Raw genomic sequence first — 11414 nt, forward strand, 5'->3', positions numbered from 1 at the left:
ACAATAGCTTAAGCTGACACTGCCTGAAACGAGTGACCAAGCTAAGCATTACCAAGAGGGGGATTCAGTGCTCTCCATGAAATATCCTTGTCTTAAAAAGCAAAAAAAAAAAAAAAAAAAAAAAAAAAAAAAGTCTAAGCCTAATCAAGCCAAGATCTAATTACCAGTTTACCAGAAATCAGGGGGATAGGCAAATACTACAATCAGCCAAACCCAAAATGTGGGACATCCTACAGGACAAGTGACCTGGTTTTGGCAACAAATTCATGGCATGAAATTACAAAAGGAACATAGAATGTTAAGGCATAAAAACTCAAGATATGTGCCAAATCCAATAACCTTATTTGGGTCCTGATTCAAGTGTGCCAACTGTCAAAAGATATGTGTGGTACCAGCGGGGAAATTTGAATATGGACTGATAGATTAAGGAATTATTATTCTTTTTTTGTTAGATGTGATAACGACATCGTGCCTGTGGAAATAAAAGCCTTGTTCAATTAGAATGGCACATTGAGGGGTGCCTGGGTGGCTCAGTGGGTTGAAGCCTCTGCCTTCGGCTCAGGTCATGATCCCAGGGTCCTGGGATTGAGCCCCACATCGGGCTCTCTGCTCAGCAGGGAGCCTGTTTCCTCCTCTCTCTCTCTCTGCCTACTCGTGATCTCTGTCTGTCAAATAAATAAATAAAATCTTTAAAAAAAATGGCACATTGATGAAATGTAATGAGGTCTGGGCTGTGTTTATTATTCCACAAGCAGCACTGCAGACAAAAAGAGGAAGATTGACAGAATATTGATAGCTCATTGGAGTTCATCGTACTAATCTACTTATGTATATGTTTGAATATACAAGTTATGTATTCAAGTTGATTATAACAAGTAGACAAGTACGCTCAAAAAATGAAATGTCAGGGATAGGTGGGAACTTGGATGTAGTGATCCTGCCCCCTTGTGGTAGGCTCCATTGGTACAGCTACTGCCCCAGCCTTAAAGGCAGATCTAATTCCCAGAGCTGTCAAGAGTTGGGTTATAAAGCTCCCAAGAACCCTAGGAAATGGGTAGTATCACTACACCATTAGTGCACCATTAGTATTAGCTGGGGAAAGGGGGACTCGGAGGGACTCAGTAAGTTCAGTTTCTAGTAAGCCACTGGCAGAGCCAAGCTCCAGGTCCCAAACCCCATAAATTGCTGTGTCTCCAGACCTTCCTTTTCCTATCTGAACAAAGGGGTCCCATGAAAAGAGGCAAGTGGAGATGCCCCTAATTAAAATAGGTCCACAGGAAGCAGATCGTCGGGCAGCAATTCTGCCTATAAACTACAGATAAATATGAATAGGTACTCTGAATGTAAATAAAAAGAGGTAACCAAAGCTGCGTAAAGTGCTGTGTATACATGATCTCACTTACTCCGCATAGTTATCCTGAGGCATGTGCTATTGTTATTCCCCTTGTACAACCAAGGACACGGAGTTCCCAAGAGGAAAAAGTCACATAGTTAGGAAACATCTGATTTGGGACTGGAAACTGAGTCTGACTACGGTACCCATGTATTTTTTACTGAATTTTTTTTTTTGAGATATGGTTTACTTACAGTGAAATGTTCACATCTTTAGAATATAATGCTTGTGGGGCGCCTGGGTGGCTCAGTGGGTTAAAACCTCTGCCTTCGGTCAGGTCATGATCCCAGGGTGCTGGGATCGAGGCCCGCATCAGGCTCTCTGCTCAGCGGGGAGCCTGCTTCTTCCTCTCTCTCTCTCTGCCTGCCTCTCCCCCTACTTGAGATCTCTGTCTGTCAAATAAATAAATAAAATCTTTAAAAAAAAAAAAGAACATAATGCTTGTGTTTTTAACCCCCAGTAACTATTTTATTCTGCTTGTCTCACTTTTAGCATGAAGACAAATATTAATTATTATTTTTTTCGTGGATAGTTTTTAAATTTTTTTTTTTTTTTACGTAGGAATGGGAGCTATGAAAGAGAAGAAAATGGTCACGAAGGGTACATGGGTAAAGTCAAAGTTCATAGTTCTGCCTAGAATAGACTATGCCTCTGATGATTCTTTTTTTCCTTGTAGGAAAGGGTGGTTTCTATTTTTATCTCCTCTCTTCTTTTAGAAGACTCACCATCATGCCCTCTCAGCCACTTACACATATAATTAAGTCAGTGGAGCTCAAGTGGGGCAGTTTGCCTTGCAGGGTGCATTTGGCAATGTCTGGAGACATTTTTGGTTATCACACTGGGAGGGTAGGCACTGCTTGAATCTGGTAGGTAGAGGCTGAGGATGCTGCTACAAGCCACAGGACAGTCCCCCACCACAAAGAATTATCCTGCTTAAAAAGTCAGTAGTGTGGGGGCACCTGGGTGGCTCAGTGGGTTAAGCCTCTGCCTTCGGCTCAGGTCATGGTCTCAGGGTCCTGGGATCGAGCCCCGCATCAGGCTCTCTGCTCAGCGGGGAACCTGCTCCCCCCCTCTCTCTGCCTGTCTCTTTGCCTAGTTGTGCTCTCTCTCTCTGTCAAATTAAAAAAAAAAAGTCAGTAGTGTGGAAACTGAGAAACTAATCTAAGTGACAGCAGTAGACTCGCTATGCAAATGCAACTTCAGGGCATTTAGGGTCTCTTAGTCTCCTTTTCCCACAGATTGCTGGCCCTAAATTCCTCCTCTGCGGAAATTCTGGAGACATGCCTGATGTTTCATGTTTCATCGGAGACCTGGTACCCTCGGAAGTCATCGCACCCCGGGCCGGCTACAAGGTGTTATGAACGTGCTACCAAATTATTAAGGGCAATTAACCAGGTGTATCAGCGACTGTTTGGCGGAGCAGTTCCTATCTTGCCATAGCAATGAGGATCCCCATCCATGCTCTCTCCCCTCTACTTCCAGCCCCAACTCTGCAGGGGGAGGCTGATGGAGAAACTCCTTTAAGGAGAATGCCAGCTCTGGCACTGACATGCTGTGTGACTTTGGATAACTCTCCCTGTTCCGTGCCTCAGTTTCTCCATATGCATAATAAGGAGTCTGACCAGCTCATCTCTACAGATCCTTCCAGCTCTGCCACTCTGATTCTTTAGGCCTACACCTCCGCTATGCTTGTACCAAGATTGAAATGCTTGTTTCTGATCCACCCTCCCCCCAAACAGGTGATTTAGAGGCCCAAGAAAGTCATGTGTCAGCCACAACTTTAGCTATTGTGTCTTTGGACGGGTCCTAGTTGTCTCCTTAGTGAGGACTGAGAACAGCTGGAGTGCTGGTAATTAAGACCAAGTTCCACATCCCCTCCCCTTGCTGCCAAGAACTGCTGCTAGAGGGTGTCCCCATCTGATAGCCATGATAGTTGAGGAGTTGAGAGCTGCAAGACAAGGTCCCCAAAGCCTCTCAAACAGGATTCATGAAGCTCCTCAGCAGACACTAAGGTGTTGGAGCTTTGGCTGCCTTTGACCCTTCTGGATCCTGTGTGTTACAAGGGCAGAAGCCCAACTCAAACTGACTTGAAGGGAATGGTTGGCATGTGTGTCTGAGAAGAACTGAGATGGGAGTGCTAGTTTCAGGAAAGGTTTGATCCAGCAGCTCACATATCTCCCAAAGACTCAGCTTCTTCTATTCCGCCTTCCACTTTGCTGACTACATCTTAAGGCTTAAAGCTGCCCTGTCTGATAGGCCCAGGTGGTAAGCAGCAGTCCTGAGGATTCAGCCTCAGGAGTATGCCCCTGCTGGAGTGAGAAAGTCAGTTACTCCATTCCTCAAACAGTCTGGAGTTGAGTCTTCTTTGGACCTGATTGGCTCATTAAGAATGGTGGGCCTTCCTTGGCCAAGCTCTGTGTCCTCGAGGACAGGGCTTACTGACTGGTGGGGGCAGCTAGCAAAGGTCACTACACATACCCCCTTCTGAAGAGTCACTAGTGCCTGGCACATTCATTAAGGCAACAGCTATTTAGTGTGTACCTACCAGGTGCAAGAAATTATGCTAGATGCTGATGAAAAGGCAGTGAACAAGAGGACAAGGTCCCTGCCCTCGTAGTCTAGCAGGGATGACAGACAACTAAACAGCCGAAGACAGTACAAGCTGATTAGTGCTGGGGGGGTGGGGAGGGGACCCTAAGTTGCTCTAGCATGATAGAGGATAGGAGATCAGGGAAAGCTTTTTTATTTTATTTTATTTTTATAAGTTTTTATTTATTTATTTGAGAGAGAGACAGTGAGAGAGAGCATGAGAGGGGAGAAGGTCAGAGGGAGAAGCAGACTCCCTGTGGAGCTGGGAGCCCGATGCAGGACTCGATCCCAGGACTCCAGGATGAGGACCCAAGCTGAAGGCAGTTGCCCAACCAACTGAGCCACCCAGGCATCCCCAGGGAAAGCTTTTGACAGGAGTTTGCATTTAAATTGAGACCTGAGGGTCATAGAGAGATACTTGGACACTCCTTCAAACGACGTTCTTTGAATGTTTGGTCCCTGGTCATTTAGAGCAGGGGCTGAGTGCTGTTTGGGGGAAAAGACTACTCGGTGTAGCGGCAGATGTTACTTGGACTCACCCCTGACCTCCCACCCCCAAAGCCTTACCCACGTTTTCCTTCCGGCAGCAGACAGAACTGTCCAGGAGCTGTTCCAGGTGCTGGGAAAACATGCCCAGGGCCTGCTCCCACAGAGCTCACCTTCCTATTTAATTCCACAAATGACCATGTAAGGAGACACAGAGATGCCGTTGCAGGAAGTGCTATGGACAAGCTCTAGAGGCCCAGGGCTTGTTAGTAGGCAGGGAGCGGAGGTAGGATGGAGGCTTGGGTCGTGGAAGGCCTCTCTCATCAAGTGACACGTATGCTAACAAATGGCTGATTGGAAGCAATTAGCTAAGCGAGCAGCAGCAGAGGGAAGAGATGCGCCCCGGGCTCTTCCAAGCACTGAGTTGGAAGTTAAAGTCAGGAGCTGGGGGAAGCTTAGGAGGAAGGCAGCTCCATTGCAGCTACAGAGAGAAGACTGTCCCTGGCCCTGCTTCATCAGAAACAAAGCTCTGGTCTTCAGCAAGTATGATTCCGTTCCTATTTCCCAGTAGGGCTCCCACCCCAGTTGAAGAGGGCGGAGGTGTGATAATCAGCCTTAAAAGGCCAACACAGGGCCAGGGCCAGATCCTGCAGGATCTTGCACACCCTGCTATGGCAGTCGAGATAGAAGTAAATGGTCATCGAAGCTGCTTTTTCAACTGTGGTGAAATATATATAATATGAAGTTGACCATTTTCAAGGGTACGGTTTAGCGGCATAAGTACATTCACATTTTGGTGCAACCATCACCACCATCCATTTCCAGAACTTTTTCATCTTCCCAAATTGAGACACTGTCCCCGTGAAGCGCCATCTCCTCATTCCCTCTTTCCCTCAGCCTCTGGGAACTGCCAGTCTACATTCTGTCTCCATGAACTTGACCATTCCAAGTGCCGCACAGAAGCACTGTATGATATTTAATAGTATTTGTCCTTTTGTGTCTGATTTCTTTCACTCAGCATAATGCCTTCAATTCATGTAGCATGACTCAGTGTTTCTTCCTTTTAAGGCTGAATCATCTTCCATTGTATGTACACACCTCATTTTGTTTATCCATTCATCTTTCCATCACCAAAGGGGTTTAAACTGAGATTTTAAATGAGATCAGATTTCCAGGTTTGGTTTTTTTCTTTTTGCATATATATTTTTAAATTAGGGTTTTCATTTTCTTTGGGTCAAGACCCAGAGGTGGAATTACTGAATCATACGGTAGTTCTATTTTTCATTTTTTGAGGAATCTCCGTACTGTTTTCCATAATGGTTGCACCAATTTACATTCCCACCCACAGTGCCCAAGGGTTCCTTTTCCCCCACATCATTGCTAACACTTGTTATTTCTTGTCTTTTTTTTTTTTTTTTAAGATTTTATTTATTGGGGCACCTGGGTGGCTCGGTGGGTTAAAGCCTCTGCCTTTGGCTCGGGTCATGATCCTGGGGTCCTGGGATTGAGACCCACATCCGGCTCCCTGCTCGATGGGGAGCCTGCTTCTCCCTCTCCCTCTGCTGTTCCCCCTGCTCATGGACTCTCTCTCTCTCCTTCTAATAAATAAGTAAAGTCTTTAAAAAAAAAAAAAGAAAGAAAAGAAAAACAAGTCGCAAGATTGCAAAACTTTTCAGTACACAGTAATTATAGAGTTGTAGAAAGGACAGACAGGAAAATAATTGGAAGGAAATGCAGTGAAATGGTGTCGGTGGTTGTGCTGAATGGCGGGATATGGGAGATGATTTTTTAAAGTTTCCTTGGTGAATGTCTCCTTTCCCTTCTGTTATTCTTCATGGAACATCGTTTAGAAATAGTAAATGATGGAGTGCTAACACTGATTGAGTGCTTATTCTGTGCCAGGCTTTTATGCTGAGAGAAACGTACACTTCACACTTATTAACTCAGTTAATTTTCACAACAACCCTTTAAAGTAGGTACTATTTATCCCTATTTTACAGATGGGGAAACTGAGGCACAGAGCAGTTCAAGAACCTATTGAAGCTACACAGCCCTAAGTAGGCAGGCCTGGGAGGGAGGCCCAGCAGCAGTCTGGCTCCAGTGGTTAAGCCACCGCAATGCCACGCTGCCCCTGGAAATCTAATGTCAAAAGCCCAGATGCGAGACCTTTGTGACTATGAACCCCTGGACAAACGGCCCTCTTTGCTCTCCTCTTCCCGGGAGCCTGTCCCTCCCAAACGGTCAAACACCTCAAAGGTGTGAAGAAGTGAGCCCGAGCTAGAGAACCAGAAGCAGAAACGGTGAGCACAGGGGTGAGCGGAGCCCAGTTTTCCAGGGGAGTGGGGGCGGGGCTGGAGAGGATGTTCCGGTCACCTGACTCCCCATGCCAGAAGCCGGGGGAGGGCCGGGCTGGCTGTCTTGAGGCCTGGGCCAACAGGCCTGGTACTCCAGTCCATCAGAAAGGTGGCTTCCTGGAAACTCGCCCCTGCTCCCCGCCCCACCCCTCCGCCCCGCCCCGCTGTACGAGTCCACTCTGCTCCTGGAAGTTAAGGGAACTGGGCTACAGTGCTTACTGGCACCTGAGCGGGACACCTGTCCTTGGCTCCACCACTGCTGGCAGACAGATTTGAGTTCCTGCCCAGCCGCTCCCCTGCTGTGTGGCCTGAGGCAAGTTACTTGACCTCTCATCAGCCTCAGTGTCTCTGTATAGGAAACGGAGGAAAGTACCTAAAGGGATTGAACCCAACAGTGTGGGTGATGCGTTTGGCAGCGCGATATTCACACCAAGGTGGCTGTTATTATTATTATTATTACCCCTCGGCCCTCCTCCTCTTCAGGGTCATGGAAGGCTTGGAGAGATGGGCTGAAAGGCATTCAGACGTCTTGGCTGCCAGGAGAGAATGCCTTTCTAATCAGCACAAACGTCAGACTCCGGTTATTAATACCCTGCCCGCCCCACCAGCTCTTGGATTTGGCATTCCGGAGAGGAGGTGCAGAGGTGGGGAGGGTGGGACTGGGGAACAGGTGGCTGAGGGCTAGAGAAGGAGACCTCTCTCCGTGGGAACAACCTTTCCTAGCCTCGCAGGCAGACTTGGCATTTCCCCCAGACACCCTCCACCTGTGGTCTAGGGTCTGGGAAGGTGCGAAATTCCGCCTGAAGCTGCGCTCTAGGCAGTTAGACTCTCAGTCCCCTAAGGGCACGGAGCTGTCCTTCCAGGAATCTACCGTCAGGAAAGCAGGGCCCCCCAATTGGACCCCCGGAAGAGACAGACCCACTCATGGAAATGTGGAATGTTGATGGTGGATGGGGTCAAGGGCTCCCCCAATCTCCCCTACTGGCTTAGAGCTCAGCCTTTCTGACAGAGTTGGGTGATGGGGGGAAAATCTACAACCTTAGCTGTTCTCTGGGAATAATAATAATTTTCAACCCTTTCACGTAATAGAAACATTTTCTTTTAGTTGTTGAAAGAACAGTTGAAATGATTCATGTCATCACGGGGCTGAGTGCGCAGTAAGTGTCCAGCGAAGGAGCGGATGTCGGGAGCCCAGTCCCTTCAGCTTATACGTGACTTCTCGTTCTTTCCTGTGCGAGCGGTGGCAGACCTCAAGGAACAAAGATCTTTGAGGAATTTCCCGTTCCTCCACCTGAGCTAATGATTAGAGCAGTGAAGCCTTCTTTGTTTTCTTATACCGATTTTTGAAAAATTAATAACCTTTTTTTAGAGCAGTTTAATGTTCACAGCAAAATTAAGCAGAAGGTAGACAGTCCCTATACACCCTGTTTCCCCCACTCCCAGCATCCTCCACCATCAGCATGAAGGCAGTGTGATACATTTATGACAATCAAAAAACTGTCATTGACATGTCATTATTACCTGAAACCCATAGCTTACATCTGAGTTCACTTTTGGTGTGTATGAGTTTTGACAGATGTATATAACATGTATCTTACCATTACAGTATCATATAAAATATTTTCACTGTCCTAAAAATTCCATACTTCACCTACTAATCTCTCCCTTTCCCCAAACCCCAGACAACCACTGAACTTTTTACTATCTCCATACTGCCTTTTTCAGAATGTCATATGGTTGGAATCATATGGTATATAGTGTTTTCAAATTGGCCTCTTTCACTTAGTAATATGCCTTTAAATTTTTTCCATGTCTTTATGTGGTTTGATAGTTCGCTCCCTCTAGCTCTCTTTTTGTGCAGGTATGTCCAGTGTATAGCCATACACCATAGTTTATTAACCCGTTCACTTACTGAAGGACATCTTGGTTGCTTCCAAGTTTTGGCAATGATGAGTAAGCTACTCTGAACATCGACATGCAGCTTTTTGTGTGGACCTAAGTTTTTAACTCATTTAGGCAAATACCAAAGAGCACGATTGCTGAATCTTATGGTAAGAGTATGTTTAGTTTTGTAAGAAACTGTCAGACTGTATTCCAAAGTGGCTAGGCCATTTTACTTTTCCCCCTAGAATGAATAAAGTTCCTGTTGCTCTATATCCTTGCCTGCGTTTGATGTTGTCAGTGTTTGGAATTTGGGTCATTCTGATGAGTGTGTCGCAGTCTCTCATTTTGGCTTTAACTGGCAAGTCCCGGATGGCATATGAAATTGGGCATCTTTCCACATGCTTATTTGCCATTTGGATATCTTCTTCGGTGAGCTCTTCAGATCTTTTGCCCGGGTTTTAATCAAGTTGTTCATTTTCTTATTGTTGACTTTTAAAAGTTCTCTGTAGATGTTGGATCACAGTTCTTTTTTTTTTTTCTTTTTGAGGTTTTTTTTTTTTTTTTAGATTTTTTTTTTTTTTTTTACAGAGAGATCACAAGTAGGCAGAGAGGCAGGCAGAGAGAGGGGGGAAGCAGGCTCCCTGCTGAGCAGAGAGCCCGATGCGGGACTCGATCCCAGGACCCTGAGATCATGACCTGAGCTGAAGGCAGAGGCTTTAACCACTGAGCCACCCAGGCGCCCCTTTTTTCCACATTTCTTTATCAACTATGTCTTTTGCAAATATTTCTTCCTGTCTGTGACTGGTTTTCTCATTCTCCTGACTAATTTTTATGAATGATTCCATTTTTTCTTGCCATTAAAAACAAGTAGTCTTGGGACGCCTGGGTGGCTCAGTTGGTTAAGCCGCTGCCTTCGGCTCAGGTCATGATCCCAGCGTCCTGGGATCGAGTCCCACATCGGGCTCCTTGTTCTGTGGGGAGCCTGCTTCTCCCTCTGCCTCTGCCTGCCACTCTGTCTGCCTGTGCTCGCTCTCTCTCTCTCTCTCTCTCTGACAAATAAATAAATAAAATCTTTAAAAAAAAAAAAACAAGTAGTCTTATAAATGTGTGTTACATGAATAGCATGTGGCTTGGTTTTGCCAATGCCTTCATCTAGGAGAGACCCCACTTTTGGCAGATGTACCAGGCAGTGTAGCAACCTGTGTATTCAGTATTGTGGCCCAGAGAGGGAGTGTAACTTGCTCGAGACTGCACAACAATTCCCTCCAATGATATATCCATCTCATGCGCTTAGCCTTCACAGTAACCAGAGAACCATCTTATTTGGTCCGTGTGAGATGCCTGGAATGATGCTTCTTTTTTCTTGATTAAAAAAAAAAAATGAGATAAATAGTCATGTGGCAATAGCAGGTATTTTTCAAAAAGGAAAAAATTTAAAAAGCCACCCACAGTCATGCCACTCAATAAATCAATTGTTTCACTTTTCTGACCGTTTTTGTCTGTCTAGCAAATTTGGGACGAGGTGTGCACATGAACTGTCATAGTGATCATCTTGGTTGCCTTTTTATTTTACTTTTCCAGGCTTTAGTTTTCAAAATGATATTTTAGAATGGCTGCTTAATATTCTATTTGTTCCATTTTTTTGAGATTTTATTTATTTATTTGACAGAGAGTCACAGAGAGAGAGGGAACACAAGCATGGGGAGTGGGAGAGGGAGAAGCAGGATCCCTGCTGAGCAGGGACCACCACACGGGGCTCAATCCCAGGACCCTGGGATCATGACCTGAGCTGAAGGCAGTCGCTTAACCAACTGAGCCACCCAGATGCCCCTACTACCTACTTTTTAAAATAAAAAGATTTATCTATGTACTTTGGGGAGAAAGGGGTAGAGGGAAAGGGGAGAGAATCCCAAGCAGACTCCATGCAGAGCATGGAGCCTGATGAGGGCTCAATTTCGTGACCTTGAGATCACCACCTGAGCTGAAACTGAGAGTCAGGCACTCAACTAATTTGCAGCCCCCAGGTGCCCCAGTATAATACCTACCATTAACTGAAGGTTTGCTGCAAGCTGGTTACCATGTTAAGTGCCTTATAGACCCTCTTTTCTCATCCTCACGACAAATCTATGAAGGGATTTCCATTACTATCCCCATTTTATAGTTCAGGAAACTGGGATGCAGAGAAGTCAAGTCATTGGTTTAAGGTCACATAGCTAGTTGAGGGATGAAACTGGGACTTGAGCCCATGGTTTTCTGGCACCATAAAAACTTGTGTGCCCCTGTTGGTGGGAATGCAAGCTGGTGCAGCCACTCTGGAAAACAGTATGGAGTTTCATTAAAAAGTTGAAAATAGAGCTACCCTACAACCCAGCAATCACACTACTATGTATTCACCCCAAAGATACAAATGTAGTGGTCCGAAGGGGCACCTGCACCCCAGTGTTTGTAGCAGCAATGTCCACAATAGCCAAACTATGGAGAGAGCCCCGATGTCCATCAACAGATGAATGGATAAAGAAGATGTGGTATATATATACAATGGAGTACTTCTTAACCATCAAAAAAATGAAATCTTGCCATTTGCAACAACATGGGTAGAATTTGTGGGTATTATGCTAAACAAAATAAGAGAGAAGGACAATTATCATATGAGCTCACTGATATGTGGAATTTAAGAAACAAAACAAAGGATCACAGGGGAAGAGAAG

This window comes from Enhydra lutris, unplaced genomic scaffold (assembly GCF_002288905.1).
Source record: "Enhydra lutris kenyoni isolate GAN:26980312 unplaced genomic scaffold, ASM228890v2 scaffoldscaffold38, whole genome shotgun sequence".
In the NCBI taxonomy this organism is placed as follows: domain Eukaryota; kingdom Metazoa; phylum Chordata; class Mammalia; order Carnivora; family Mustelidae; genus Enhydra; species Enhydra lutris.